The 16,618-nt window shown below is 37.4% G+C and overlaps 1 protein-coding gene across 2 annotated transcripts in view; it reads right to left on the bottom strand.

Moving 5' to 3' along the window:
* Positions 1 to 16,618, bottom strand: part of LOC128020972 (RNA-binding protein Musashi homolog 2) — a 154,282-nt gene that overhangs the window by 83,217 nt on the left and 54,447 nt on the right. The gene's annotated exons all lie outside the window — the stretch shown is intronic.

Here is a 16,618-nt window from a genome sequence, read left to right on the forward strand (position 1 = left end):
TAGAGATAGAGCAATATACAAAGAAATAATAAATAGAATTACAGAGATAGATTAAGCTACAGATGAAACAATATATTGAGAAAATTACAGAACATTAGAATGACAGATAGAATGGTTGATAAAACAATTGATACAACGACAGATAGAATGAATGACAGATATAGAACGATATATAAAGAGACAGACAGAACAATAAAAAAAAAAAAAGTGAAGTGAAGTGACATACAGCCAAGTATGGTCACCCATACTCAGAATTCATACTCACCTCATAACACATCCAAAGTGCACACACACAGCAGGGAACACACACACACACCGTGAATGAGAGCGATAAACACAATATATGTTGCGGGTTTCCATGTGTGAACCATGTATGAACAAGATGTTTCGAAACCCACACCTGCAACTAAATGCGGTTGTCAATCCCAATAGAGGTAATGTAAATGTGGTCAGAGAAAGAACAACAGAAAAAAGTCTAAACTACAGTTGATTTGTGTTGGTCCCAGCAGGAGACAGAAACGGATGAGAACAATTAACCTGCTGATGTGTACTAGGGGACATTATGCCTGTGAACTGGAATAAAATGGCATCCAGTATGACGGTCGTCAGGACCCTCCATCACCCACTGAGGTCACAAACAGGCCTCATTCCCTCTCTCATTCAAAGCAGTGTGATGATTTCATCCTCAGGCTGAGATGCATCATTCAGTGCCTCACGGGGAGCAGATGGCAGGATTAGAGGGGAGGGGCCATTTTCCCCCAGGAATGAGAGGACAGATCTCTCTCCCTCTCCAGAAAGTGAGACTCTTCATCTGCGCTCGGCTTGATGAGCCTTTAAGAGTTTTAAATGGGTTTTTGGCTCTGTGGTTCCACAGGAAGCGGCCCACCTGAGTCCCGAATGACTCTTCTTTTAAATGGCTGCTCTATTATCAGTGCTCAAGTCAATTTTTGATGTGCGGATCATCTTGGGGTTCTTTTCTCACTTTTCTCGTTGGCCAAGTTAAGAGTCTCTGAGGAGGCCCGATGGAAATCTGACAGCCTTCTCTTCTAGAGCTCATTTTCACCCAATCACACGCAAAGCAGTGAGTGTCTCAGATGCAGAGCTGGGTCTCTGTTGGTCTAGCACCGCCAGATTTTTGACAATCTGCATAAAGTATGGTGTAGTTTGCAACTTGCTCTTGCCAAGGACTAGATTAGACAAGAAATGAAAATAAATTAACCAACATGTCAAAGGACATTCTTCATGTTTCACATCTGAAAACCACACATGGTTGCAGACAATATCAATGAAAGTACTGGGAAATGTGTGCAATCTTTGTGTTCAGAATTTATCTCTATTTAAACTATTTCAGAGTATATATAGCACTTGTGGAAATCTCATATGAATGTTTTTCAAAGCCACAAACCTCATAAATGTTGGCAAACCAAGTTTCTCATCACATTTGATTTGGGAAAACTGCTTGCATCAAAGAGGTGACTGGGTCTTTGAGCAGGTCACATGAGAGAGAGTTAGCAGGTGTGTGTAGGTCTGAGTGAGACATCAGACAGGTTTTTCACTCCACAGAACAATCTCTCTCTGGATGCCTCTGCAACAGCATGTGACTCTTCTGATTGACACTTAGCCAAAACGGTTTGGTAATAAGACTATATTTATCTGATACAAAGGTTTTTCAGTATTATTGTTATTATGATTTTAGAAGCAGAGAGAGGTATTAATGTTAATCAGGTCCACAAGGTTTCAACAGTGCATAAAACTCAGTTTACAGCATCAGTACATGCAATAAAATATATATATATAAATAAAATTTCAATGATGATGGCATTGATAAAACGATAATGAAAATGACAATAAAACAAATAATATAATTTAACAAAAGTTAAATGATAATGGAAAAAATAAAAGTTGATTCAAAAATGTATGTATGTATGTATGTATTCAGAACCCTTGCAATTTTTCACTCTGTTATATTGCAGCTATTTGCTAAAATCATTTAAGTTCATTTAAGTTTTTTCCTCAATGTACACACAGCACCCCATACTGACAAAAAAACAGAATTGTTAAAATTTTTGCACATTTATTAAAAAAGAAAAACTGAAATATCACATGGTCCTAAGTATTCAGACCCTTTGCTCCGTATTTAGTAGAAGTACCCTTTTGCTCTAATACAGCCATGAGCCTTTTTGGGAAAAATGCAACAAGTTTTTCACACCTGGATTTGGGGATCTTCTCCAGTTCTGTCAGGTTGGATGGTAAACATTGGTGGACAGCCATTTTCAGGTCTCTTTAGAGATGCTCAATTGGGTTTAAGTCAGGGCTCTGCCTGGGCCATTCAAGAACATTCACAGAGTTTTTGTGAAGCCACTCCTTCGTAATTTTAGTGTGAAAAGATGCATCTCAAAATCATACACTGTAAAAAATTTATCACGGGTCTTGTAATTTTCATTAAAAAAATTAAGGCGATAATTAAAAATAATGTGTGAATTTCATTAAAGAAATTGTGATTCGGTGTTGTATAGAAAATGAGGACTTTTTACTAATAAAACCAAGAAATGTTAAGCAGTTTTGGTGCTTGAATTGGGGAACTGATTGAATTAAAATAATTAAGGAAAGAAGGCTGCCTATTTATTTTAAGAGAATTAGCACAATTTTGCAGTTTTATTTTTAGAGGTGATTGTTAGTTCCCAGCATGCTTTGCATATGGCTGGATATGGAGAGTAGATTTTGAAATTAAATGGTACTTTGTTTTTGAGTGGGGGGAAGCATCTTTTAATGTTTAATGTTCAGTTACATATGACATTTCTAAGAGTTTATGTAACATTGAAGTTTCCATTGCACAGTGCAATCGTTACCACTGTGCAGAGTAGGGCTGCACGATGTGTCGTTTAAGCATCGATATCGCGATTCATGAATCCACGATAGTCACATCGCAGAGAGATAGAGAGCGAGCACGCGAGAGAGATAGAGAGCGAGCACGCGAGAGAGATAGAGAGAGAGCGCACGCGAGAGAGATAGAGAGAGAGCGCACGCGAGAGAGATGGAGAGAGAGCGCACGCGAGAGAGATGGAGAGATAGCTCGCATGAGAGAGAGAGAGCGGGCCTTATTCAGGTAGATTCCATTAGAAAAATCAAGCATGAAAACTAAAAAATATTATGTGTAGTAAATAGCTCATTAGATTTTTTAAATAACTCAATAGTCCTTTGAGAACAGACTTCCAGCATTTTACTGAGGACCAAAAGAGAAGAGGAGCACATTCGATATGTCCTCCTGTACAGGCCGAAGCCCAAATTCAGCCATGGACAAAAAGGACTCTGAAAACACAAAAGAGCCAGTGCCGAATTTTAATTAGCCACTTAAAGAATGAAAGATTCTGCTCCCAGTTGCCCTTGCCTTCTTAATAACAAGGAACTTTGAGCAGCTTTCCCAGGCACTCCGCCAAAACACTCAGTCAATTCTTTTCTCTCTCTCTATCTATTCTTTAATTAATCTGCTTTTCTCATTTGTAAGGTTTTGTTCCAGCAGCTTCACTGTTTGTACTCGGTGAAAGAGAGAATGACTCTTCACCACAAGATGGAAAACTCCAAAACTCTCTTTGCTTTATTGTCACTCATGGCATCCTCTCTGTCAAAACCATCTGTTCCTTGAGACAATGGTGTCATGTCTGTGAAAAACAGCCCAATTCAGGGCTTTATTTCGTTGGTCGTAAAGCTCAATGTGGCTGGAATGCTCTCAGATATCTGAGCTACAGTATGCTGCTTACCAGAACTATCCAAGCTTGAACTATTGAGTACATACTAATGAGTGTGGGTGTATTTGTGTTAATACCAAGAATTCAAAAACTGGTTAAAAATAGCTCAATATAAATGTTTAATTACACAAACACTCCCCATACAAACCTCAAATGCCCAACCACACTATCAATGTATAAGAGGACTCAAATACAGCATTTTGGAATCTACAGAATTTTGTGTATCGGTAAAGGTCTCTGGGAATGAGGGGAAGTGTCTCCTGGTGTCTGGAAGGAATAACGTTGAGATCATTTACACATGGATTTAATACTTTCTTTAAATTAATTTGTTCATGGTTTTAAATGTCAGAATTGTCCAGAGGGCTCTCTCTCACACAGACACACACACACATTTAAAAACATTTAAATTTATACTACATTCAAGTGTGTGTGTGTGTGTGTGTGTGTGTGTGTGTATGTACATGTATGTATGTATGTATGTATGTACATGTATGTATGTATGTATGTATATCACACACACACACAGTTTAAAACATGTAAAAGCATTCTAACTGGAAATAAGAATATACATATTAACTACAGAAATTTTGTCTTCAAATTAAGGGTCCACTGAAGTGGCTTGAATCACGGAACATTTTGCTATGTGGTGGCATCATTTCAACTGAAACATGGCAGGACATACCTAGCAGCCCCGCCCCCTTTTTAAATGACCAATAGTGTTTCATTTATATCACAGCTTGGGCCAGAGCCATTGAGCTCAGTAATGCTGCATTTGACCGCTTATGAGAGCCTAGATAGATTAGCCATTTGGATTCAATATGAAACTGTTACTAAAGCAAAACAGTGATTATAAAGATGCTAAGAAACAAGGATGTGTAGTTTAAAACTGTGTCATTTATGTTGGTGCAGGGCACCAGTGTTCTCTCTTATGCTCGTACATTCTGCACGACTTGTGCAAATGATCTGCTCTGTGCTATTGTGTCTCTGGACCGGAGGAGACTGTGTGCGTGACAACGCAAAACCAGACTTCTTTCAACCCAATGGAAAGCATATTTACATTGTCTGGATCATTTCTTATTTCCCATATTGTGTACTACGGGCCATTCAGCATATAGAAAATACTAATTCTGTGAACAAGTGACCTATTTCAGCCTCAGTTTCAGAGTGTATTTATAGTGTAGGGGGTAGGGCATTTCAGATTCTAGAGAGCATTTGATTGGACAGAAAGTTTGCTGAAGCTGAAGTGCAGGGTGATGTCATCAAAACAGCTGATTGATTTTGCCAGAAGAGATGGCAAGTTTTGAATGCTTATATCTTCTAAATACAAATTTTGTCATTGTTTTGAACGCACTAGCTTATATATAAGCCTAAGATATTAATACTAAAATACTAAAAATGTTGATTTCACGGGGACTTTAAATTCTAACGTAATTAGAACTAAAAAAAAAAATTACAATTTTTATTTTAAATATTTAAATTAAAATTTGAATTTGTTTTATTTGTTTGTTCATTAACAACACTAAATTGTCTACTAAGGTCACAGCTGACAGATTCTGGACACTGTTCTTTACTTCCTGTCCCTCTGACATGACTGCAGCAGCACTCATGCCAACTAGACTGATGATGTATCTTCACTCTCTCTGTCTGTCTTTCTGTCGGTCTCTTTCCCAGCAAATGTGTTAGCGGTGTCCTTAGTGTGAGTGTCAAGGGTCAAATCTTCCAGCATAAATCAACGTGGCCACTTCAGTCCATTGTCTCAAAAAATAACACAGTTTAGTCTCCGAGATCATGAATCCCACTAAATTATTGTTTCTGATGTGGGAGACAGATAAATGCAGGTTGCACATGACTCATCTCACAAAGCTGACACAACAGCAGCTAGACCTAAATTATGTCAATTAAAAATCACCTGACTTCGACTTGGCACTATTCTCAGATGAGTACGGTTATATTTGCAGTTCGTGTAACAAACATGACTGAAAGACAAGACTGTGGGTCAGTGTTTCCTGTGGGCAGAGAGACGCTCTCAAAGTAAACCCAAACCCTAAGGTAAGCCTCCACTGTCGAAGAAAATATTCAAAGGCCTTCCATGTAGGCTAAGAGACTTCTGATACCTCTGCTGTAAACTCCACACATAAACTGTTTCATGTCATCTTGCAGCCCCCTCAAAGTGACCAATCTGAATCAAGACCCATGCAATTATGTCATTTATTCCCATTTTCATGGTGTATGTGTATGTGTGTGTGTGTGTGTGTGTGTGTGTGTGTGTACAGTGGTCAATTAGAGCAAGTCAAACAGCTGTGAATAAACTCAGTTTCACTCTGGAAGACTTTCAATTACACTGGTCAGTGCTCACACACACACACAAACACGGTCATCTGGGAGCTCAAACCATGAGCCATACTGGAGTGCATCAAACTCTCCGCTCTTATTTCGCTCTCAACACACACAACGTGCAAGTGTGGACCGAGGATAATGGGTGCTCCCAGCATGTATATGTTTGTCTGTGTGTGTTTGTGTGTGTGCGTGGAGATTAAGACTAAGGTCAGGCTGGTTAATGAAGCAGTCTGTTAGTGCTAATGATGATTTACCTCTCCCCGCCTAAACATTCATTCACTGTAATCACCACACACATACGGCTCCAACCTCACATAAAAAAAAAATATTCAGGTAGAATTTTAGAAATAAGAGACTTGCACCAGTGATCCATTAGAAAAGGTCAGTGACTTTCTAAAAGGTTAACCCAATGGCTGCTTTAGCGGAGTGGTTAAAGATTTGAGCTGCTAACCAAATTGGTTATTTCAACAGAGCAAGGACGTTTTCAATTACCATTCTTCTTTAAACATCTGACCCTTCCATCACAGAAATGATTCTATTGAATCACAGAGTATTACAACTGTGTCCCCACTTCTTCATCATTTAAAGACGTAGTTGTTCTTTCTAGCTCCGTTAGCTGCTCGTCTACGCTCATTGTTAGTGAATGTAGATCAGCATTTTTCATCAGTCACTGGCTCTGGGTACTGCTGGCAGCGATCAGTGGACCTGTCACTGAAGTGTGTGTATGATTGACTCCAGACACATTTACTAAAGATCAGTATTGAGAGAACGGAGCGAAACAATGCACTCCACAGCTCAAGACAGCAAGATATCATTATCTGCGCATACACACACACTAATGTACAGTAATAAAGACTAAAATAAAAGAAAAAGAAAGGCAAAAAGGTATAAATTACACATCAGATGACTGCAGAATGTGTGAATAAATTAATTAACAATAAATAAACAAATACAATTGTAATGTTTTCAGGGATGGATCCAAACTGAAGTTTGTCAGATTTAGCAAACTTTTTTTTCTTCTTAAAAAAAAAATGCATCCCCAAAGTACGGCTATATTAGAAAAACACACTAAGTGTGGAAGCTGTTCTTTAAAGGTCACACGAGCACTTAGCCAGCAAGAATAGTCAGAAACCATATACTTGTTTCTTCTCTTTTGCCCCCATTGCCTTCTGGTCAAACACAATCTAGAAGCTTCCCACCTTCTTAATAGACACACACACACACACACACACACCTGTCAGCGTGATAAACTGTGTGACTGAGGATTTGAAGCACATAACTGAAAGCTGAAAATTACTGAAATGATCCAGTTGTGTTTTACATTAACCCTTCTGAAGGAGAGAGCAGAACAAAATAAAGGGGGAAAAATGACTAATAATAATAGAAAAAATGATTTTAAGCATGTCGGAGGAGCCTGTAGTTCATCTTTTATCAGTGAACTAAAGCCCCAGATTGCGTGAACAGCTGTTACAGCATAAAAGCCTTGTAAAGAAGCGCTAATTAAAGACGTGTTGAAACTTGTCCTCTCTGTCTGTTCAAAGAAAGCAATAAGGAACATTTCAGACAGCATTATTCTCAAATTTTTAACAAATTACAACCAATTTTATATTCTTCGATTCACAAACTGTAAAAACTACAAGAGAATAATTTCTTTGTGTGTACCAGGCTTCATCTTGCACACATCCAGTCTGTTTTTTTTTTCATTACTAACATTCATTCATTACTAACATTTATATTGGAGGTTTTGAATTTTACCTTCAGCTACTTGCTTTCTTTCTTATCATGTAGACAACAAGTTAAGTAAAACTATGAAAATGCAATATAGAGCATAAATTTAGCAAAATGCTCGTATTTATAATGATTTTTTCCAGCTGACTGATGAGCTTATGGCCGCCGAATGGTTATTCTGGTGATTGTTTGCGGTTTTAGTCGCAGTCTGGAGCCCTGCATACAAAAACTTCTTGATGGTCAAGACATATACAAGCCACCTACTCTGCTCCAAACCAAAAAATAATTACCCACAATTCTACTGCTACGCACTGCTGTACACAAAAGCCACATGGGTCAAGCAGGAGCCAATGAACAAAGGAAGTAAAAGGGAGAGAACAAGTTTGTTTATTAAATCCACAAACAAAGTCAAATCTCTCTCTTTTTGTCAGCCTCATTTCATTTGTCTGACTTAATTATATATATATCATTTATATCATTTACCTTATCATTTATAATGATGATAACCAAAGAAATCACTAGACAGAGACTGAGGAAGTTATGACACTTTTGGAAATTTCTAACCGAGCCTGATATATTTATATTTTAACAAATATAAAATTTAACATTTTAATATTTTATTTGTGCAAGGAAATGGACATGAAAGGTCAGTAATCAGTGCTGTGAAAATCAGAGCTGAGAGAGTCAGAACATCTATTTACAACAGAACAGGACGGTGATATGGAGAAAAAGTGCATTATTAATACATAAAGCATGTGTGATATCACATCTTACAAAACAGAAAATAAAAACAGATAAACCTTCATGTTCAGGTTATGAGGAGAGAGTTAAGAATTATTTCCTCAGATTGCCTTTACCTTAGCTGCATTAGAGGGTCAGAGGTCACCACAGACACAGAAATGAAACCTCACCTGCAAAATTCACTGTAATTAAAACCTTTCAAAGAGTCAGAGGGACACAGATATATTGAAGCGATCTGAAATGTCTCCCTAGGCAGAATATCCCATAAGAGCATGTGTTGCATCTGCAAATTCTCCATTATTAATTTGATAATAAAAATTGAAGTGAAAGAAAATACAATCTAAATGTTTAAGGTCAGTATTTATCAATTCTGTTCGTTTCATAAACTATTATGCTCCACAACTGTTTTTAGCATTGATAATAATAAGAAGTGTTTCTTTAGCAGTAAATCAGGTTATTAGAATGATTTCTAAAGGATCGTGTGACACTGAAGGCTACATGGCTGCTGAAAATTCAGCTTTGCCATCACTGGCTATACATTATTAATACATAAAAAATTGTTTATTATTTTACAATATTGCTGTTTTTACTGTATTTTTACAAATAAACGCAGCCTTGGTGAGCATTAGACTTTTTTCAAAAACAGACTTGAAAATAGACTTGAATGTGCATGATACAAACCTAATTTTTTATAATTCATGACTGAAAACATTTTGTAACATGATTTTGATGTACCATTTACATGGTAATGCAATGTCTGATTTTAAAATGGGTTTTGAAGGATGAATTTTGAGATTTTATGTTTTCAAGTGATATATAACTTCTGATGATTTCTAAAATGTGATAGAGAAAAAGGCAACGAGGAAGTCTTTTTTTTAAACAAAGGTCAAAGCTCCTTTTGTAATGTAGATTTCTGAGGGTGCACTCTTGTCATAAATTCATCTATTACTTTTCCTACATAATTTTTAACAAAAAATATTGGTAAAATATATATTTGGGAGTCTTAGACCTTTCCAACGATATATAGTCTGTCAAGATTAGATTAGATTTGATTGTAATATAGTATAGTAAACGTAGGCGTCCCGTATACGGGACGGGGTGACAATTAAAAGGTTAAGTAACCAAAGAGTGGCAGGACTTTAATTTATGCATGAACTAATCTTTTAATTTATCCATTCATCAGAGAGATTCAAATAGCAAGTGACAAAGGAAGCATGAATGAATAAAATATATAAAAAAAGAGGTTACTTAAGGCCAGATGCAGTTTCTGAGCTGTGTGTGAGGTCCTTCAAAGCCTGAATTGTCTGATATTACAAGAAAGAGCTTTATTTACTCAGAATATTTACTTACACATACAAACGCCAATATACACACGAGTATGTTTGTTCAAGTGTGGGAAATAAGAGGCTTTAGACAAAAATCCTCCTAATCTGGAGCAAGATGTTAATTCATCCACTCTGGTTAAACACCCTCTCTCCTAACACACACACACACACACACACACACAGGACTGAGGAAGAGGAAAACCAAGGACATAATTCTTTGTCTTTAAAGAGGACAGTCTGTGGACAGAAGTAGTTTCAGGAGAGGCTCTGAGTGATCAAACCGTAAAAGGTAGAGAAAATAATTCTGCACACTCGGCACATACTCAGTCTGAGAGACTCACGATGAACCCAATTAGATTTCAGTTCTGTCAGAGCGGTTCAGGCTGCCAGAGTTCATATTCTAAAGACATAAAAATGCTAAACTTTGCAAGTTAAGTCATAACTTTGATAATGCAGATGTAGGGGTCAGCGATCTGATGATTCTATATAGTAATCGATCTTGCTGTCACCCATCTACTTTTCAAGCGCATCGTAGAGATTGTGATCTTTTATGTCCTCATAATAATGTTAAAATTACAGCAGTGATTGCCTATTAATGACTGTGAATGGTCAAATTATTTTGCATGTCTCTCTCATGTGTCTTTCATGCTTGGTGGCGTATTTATAAAACAATTCAGGTGAGCTAGCAGTAGAAGTGCAATAAATAAAATTTTTAGTTTCAGTTTCGTTTTGTGTCGCATGCCATTTCACCTCTCCAAGATGTTCATGTCTTTCTTTCTTCAGTCGCAAAAATTTAAGTTTTGAGGAAAACATTTTTCTCCATATAATGGACTTCAATGGTGGCCCATGGGTTGAAGGTCCAAATTGACTCTCAATGACTCTCTTAAGACGTTTCCATGTACTTAAAGGAAATGTGCTACTCTTAGAAAGCTAGTGTGTGCCATTTTAACCACTACTGCATTAGACCAAGACTGCATTCAAAAACATAAAAACTGTATGAAATTGTATTACAATTTTAAGTAACTGTTTTCTATTTTAATATTTAATATTAATTTTTTGTGGAAACAAAGACATTTGGCAGTTATGGCCTAGTGGTTAGAGAGCCAGAATCATAACCCAAAGGTTGCAGGTTTGAATCTCAGTACCAGCAGGGATTGTTGGTGGAGGGAGTAAATGTACAGTTCTCTTCCACCTTCAATACCACAACTGAGGTGAGACCCTTGAGCAAGACACTGAACTGCTCCCGGGGTGTGTGTTCACAGTATTCACTGCTGTGTGTGTGTGTGTGTGTGTGTGCACTTGGATGGGTTGAATGCAGATCACAAATTCATGGGACACCTTACTTAGCTAAGTCACATCCTGTCCTTCCTTCCTTCCTTCTCGGTCACGTTTGACCATGCATGTATAAATATAAAAATTAATTTCAACAAACTTCTAAATGGTAGCTAAAGGCATGGCTATATTAAATAAGTAGTTACTACAGAGGAATTTTTCATATTCTATATCATATCGAAACACAACACAGGGCTCCAGAAAAATAAATAAATAAATAACTTAAGGAACCATTGGGTCCTATGAGAAACAAAATTAGGTGCCAAATAATCTTTTTTTTAGTGCCACAGAATAAAAGGCAAGGTTCAATCTGGAGCCCAACTCAACAAGGAATTCACAAGAATGTCAAGCAAAACTATGAGCACACTCATTCACTCTCATACTCATCAACAAATGAAAATAAATGCCTTATGTGAAGATGATTTTATTATGCCTACGTATGTGAACTGTACAACTAAATTGTTATGACTATCATACACTGAAAGCAGATATGCCACAATAAAGTTATGAAAATGTGCACCAGTAACTAAATCAGACACCTGATTTCAGTATAAGACAAATATGACAAATACAAAAACAAAATCTCCAAAAGAATGAGAACATATTTTTTTAGGCCTTATACAGAAGGTAAACAATTCTGGTAAGTGAAATGTTCCTGCATCTAGATCCTGTATTTTGGTGTTTTTAAACAGAGTCTGCAAGTTGTTTTGTGGTAGCTGGGGCAGTGAACATCTGCTTATGATCAGTAAATCCATTTGGCTGAAGTTATTGCACATTCATGACATTAACTCAGACGCCACACAAACGGAAATAGTCATCTGCCTTTTTTTTTTAATTATTACCGGCCTGCTATTTAAAAAAAATCTCAATGCACACTAAACATCTGCCATGATATTAGAAACACATTTCCTGTCTCTGACCCCAAAATCGTTGTATCCTCTGAAAACAATTCTGTTTCCTCTGAACGGAAGAACACAAGCACCCTGAGGTGGCAGCAGTCTCTCTTTCTCTTGTTTGTGGAGGGACTCATTCTGAGGCCATCCTTAAAAATATTCTTGTTTGCCGTAACCCGACCGACCCTGTCAATTTAGGACTGATCAATTGATTTTATTTTTAGTTTTTTTGCTTTTAGTCCGACCGACTTCCCGGTTGTACATTTGAACTAAGACCAACCAATTTTTTTTTACGCTTCAAACCAATAAAAGCAATAAAATTGTATTAATGATATTTTAGTACGTATTGTAAAATTACTTATATATAAATTGCCTAGGACTACATACAAATAAAAGGCAACATTCTTTTTTTTCTTTTTTTTTTAAACCCTGTGATGTCATCTATGTTTACACTGATGTCCCACTATGGCCTGTGCTTTCGCTTCGTCTCCTCATTCACTGTGAGAGTCAACGGTTCGCGCTTGGTAATGATGGCTGCGGCTGCAGTAAACAAAATTTTCGCTGTCACTGTTCAAAGTCATAGGGGTTCGGGCACCATAATACATCAAAAAAATGCATTAAAACAGCTCGACACCGCTTTAACTCTGCACGAAGTTCTGGAAAAACTGCGCCCAGATCTGTTCCCATCCCTTCTCCCATCTAGTCTAAAACCGTGACAGTGTCGACTGTCACTTTATGTTCGAAAATCTATTGCACGAATCGATTGGAACAACCAACACAAGTTTCGAAAACAAAAATAGTAAAAAATTTAACGGCCTTCTCTCTGAGTGCGTCCAGGTTTTTTTTTGTTTTTTGGAACACGCGTCACACAGCAGCAGCAGCTTCGGTCACACACACATAACAGTAAATAACATTTCTGCACAGTGTTTCTCTTTTTGCAACAGAAATGTGATTCTGCTGGTATTCAGACAGTCTCATGCATACAGATACAGATTCGGGCTAGAATCGCCTATGCGATCTTTTGTTGTAGTTGACATTTCTAATCGTAAACACAGCCATGTTGAAGCCTGCAGTAAATGTTTTGCATTGTTATGGCAGTCCACTCTGCTTATTGTTTTTCGAGAATGTTGTCACTCCTGTTGTCATTGTGCATGTAACCTAATGCCAATAAATCATCAGAAATATTGGTCTTTACCAATATATTGAATCTTTACATTCCTCCTGCCTGTTGTCCGTGGATTTACCTATATTTGCTGTATAAAATGCATCTAGACATGCTAAATCGATTTTACAATCAATTCGATGAACACTTGTCACTCAAATCAAACAGGATTTTTTTCACAAAAGTGACAACCCAAGAAAGCAAAGTAAATGGTCTCTCATTTGTAGGTTGTATTGACACCTAGCGGTGGATGCAAGTAAAACAGTAGCTCATTTATTTTCTTCTCACCTGAAATTCATGCAATTAACATGTTTCCGACAAAGATTTCAATTTGTTTGTGGTCTATATAGCCTGCATCAAAATGAGGTTTGCAATGATGCGCCCGAAGGCACGGGTTGAAGACCCAGTCAGTGACGTCACGATATGCTAATTTGTTTACACTGAAACTTAAAAAAAAAATATAGACCTACCTACCCTTTTTTTAAAAAAAGATTTACTGCTACTGCAAACGAAAATATTTTTAAGGATGTCCTGAGCAATGGCCAGCTCTGTCTCTGTGTGATGTTCAGAGCTGCACTTGAGTGAACTCTCTTGTACACACTCATGTATGTTCTCTTCCCTGTCTGAGCACACACTTGCTTGAAGCACATCAGTGTTTGTGCTCAGTGTCTGCTCTGCTTCTATCCTTCCATCACAATGGATAATCAGTATTAAAACCAAAAAGTGCAGACTAATTAATCAGAACAGACACTAAATTTAAAGAGGCTATTTAGAGGATTCAGAGACGCTTGTTATTAGCGTCACCTGTGGCCATTAATTCAATGCAGCCAAAAACTGATCTGCTTGTGTGCACATAACATACAAGAGATGGATTTGCTTTTACAAACAAGCAGCTTAAAATTCACAAGATGTTAGTTGGACTGAAGTCATGTGGATTACTTGTTGATTATTGTGATGTTTTTATCAGATGTTTGGACTATTATGACAGCACCCATTCACTGCAGAAGATCTGATGGTGGGGGATGTAATGTAAAATTTCTCCAAATCTGATTCAATTAACATATCTTCCATCTACATCTTGGATTGTATGAGGGTAATTTAATATTCAGAAAAATATAAATTTTTTAGCAAAATATTTCTTTAGTTTGATGTAAATGAGAAACCGGCTGTAAAGAGCAGAAGTCAAAAACATGCACTGTTGCTCTTCATGGTGTGATTTGTTTAGCCAATGCAACACTGAAACCTTTATTACGCAGTGTTTTCCCTGAAAGAGATAAGAAAACTGAAATCACCACCTGTTTCCTCCTTTCAGCTCTTAACCAACTGTCACAACTACCTAAAACACACTCACACAAAATTAAAAAAATACACTAACTCACCCCGATCACTGAAGCACATAAACCACATCCATGCAGAGGCAACTGAACTTACACACACACACACACACACACACGAGTAATGACATTTAGGTCCACTAAGAAATTCTAAACATGTCCAATTGAGACATGTGAATTGCTTGATCGCTGTCTCTCTCTCTCTCTCTCTCTCTCTCGCTCTCTCTCAACCCTAAGTGCCGGGTTCCCGTCTGTGGGAGTCTCAGTGCTGCACAGATACACAGAGATAATGGCAGTGTACAGCGGAGGGCCAGTTTATTTAATAAACATAGAAATCCACCTGAGAAAGAGAGCCTTTTCCCAGCCTGTGGAAAATGGAAAGAGAGAGCTGGGCGAACAGAAAGAGAAGGGCTCTGATTTCAGATGACATGTTCAATCACCGATTTGTTTGTGCTCTTAAAATCTTCCACAAGAAGCTAAAAAAGCTTGTCTCAAATAATCAAGTCAATAAAGTCCTGCTCAACCATGATGACTCTGGCCGTTGTGGTGAATTTACACTCAGATTTTTTTTTTTTCATATAAGCAGACAGGTAATATTAACAACCCACAGTCTTTCATTCAGAGTTGAATTTTCCATAACTAAGGCAACAATACCCATATAAAAATTAGGGGTGTAAGAAAATAGAGACACGTGAGTATCGAGATATTTTGTTTGGCGATACTGTATCGATTCTCAAAAATGTAATCGAGATTTAAAAAAATAAATAAATAAAAATCATACAAGATTCATGGCAGTTGTTTCATTTTGGGTGTATTTCCCAACCACTAGACGGCAGTCTTCATCTCTGAACAAATCCTGAGTGACTGGAAATACTAGTATTAGAGCACACCACTCATGTTAGCGTCAATATAGTTTGCTGCTAGTTATGGAGGATGAAAGAATTATCCCAGTTCATGTTTCGTTGTAGAAAGCTAAAGTGTGCCGTCATTTGGGCTTTTGTGGTAATGTCCACTGTGGGACTGTGGCGCTGGTGCTGGCGCTACCTCAGTTTCGCCACTTGCCATGTGAAGAGGCTCACGCGGGGTACAACAGGCGGAAGGGTCACCCCGTGGCTGCAGCTTTCTCTCATTTTGGGGCCGTTTAGTGCAGTTGGTGCGGTGCTCACATCGCGGTTTCGGCGATAATACAAACATACATAAATACAAACGGTAAAACTTGAGATATCCAAGTGGAAAGTTTCAACATCTGTATTTATTTTATTGTTTTACAATTGTTTTGTTTTCTTTAAGAATCCTGTAAGAATCCTTTATTTTTCATTGATATTAAGCAAATGTAATTCTTTTGTTCAGATCAAAAATGTTATGACATTGTATGTCACACTTGTAAACTTAAACTGTGAACCTTTAAAGCAGGATCCAAAATAGGGGTGTAACGCCACTTAATATGTTCGTGTGGAAACACAAACAAAATATTGCATTCGGTGCAAACGTGCACCGTACTGAAAGCCCTGTACCAAAACGGTCCAGTACGAATACACGTACCGTTACACCCCTAGTCCAAAAATATATATGCTCTTTTTATAAAATACATTTTATACGTATTAAACATTTAAGACCTACCAAGCACCCCCCATTATGGGACTCACAGCTGAAAGTACCCTACCTAACTTAAAATTGTAACAGTTCCTTACTTCAGTGTTATACAAATAATTTTGGTGTCTTTGGAAAGAAGACCCTTTGGGCTTTATCAACCAGATTTGATAATGCTCAAAAATATTACAAGTTATAGACACTGAAGTGCCTTGAGATTCCTGCAAACATTTTTTAGAGACTATGTCGAGAACAAAACATCCTGAGATTGCTAGAAATGCAGCATTAACAATGAATTACAATGGAAATACGTGCTGATGTGATGATGGCCAGTTATAAAGATGGTAATAACACAAATGCGCCATACAGTAAAGTCAATAAATTGCACTCCATTCATATAGACGTGTTCGCGAGCTTATTTGAGGTATAT

The sequence above is a fragment of the Carassius gibelio genome, chromosome A10 (assembly GCF_023724105.1).
Source record: "Carassius gibelio isolate Cgi1373 ecotype wild population from Czech Republic chromosome A10, carGib1.2-hapl.c, whole genome shotgun sequence".
Lineage (NCBI taxonomy): Eukaryota > Metazoa > Chordata > Actinopteri > Cypriniformes > Cyprinidae > Carassius > Carassius gibelio.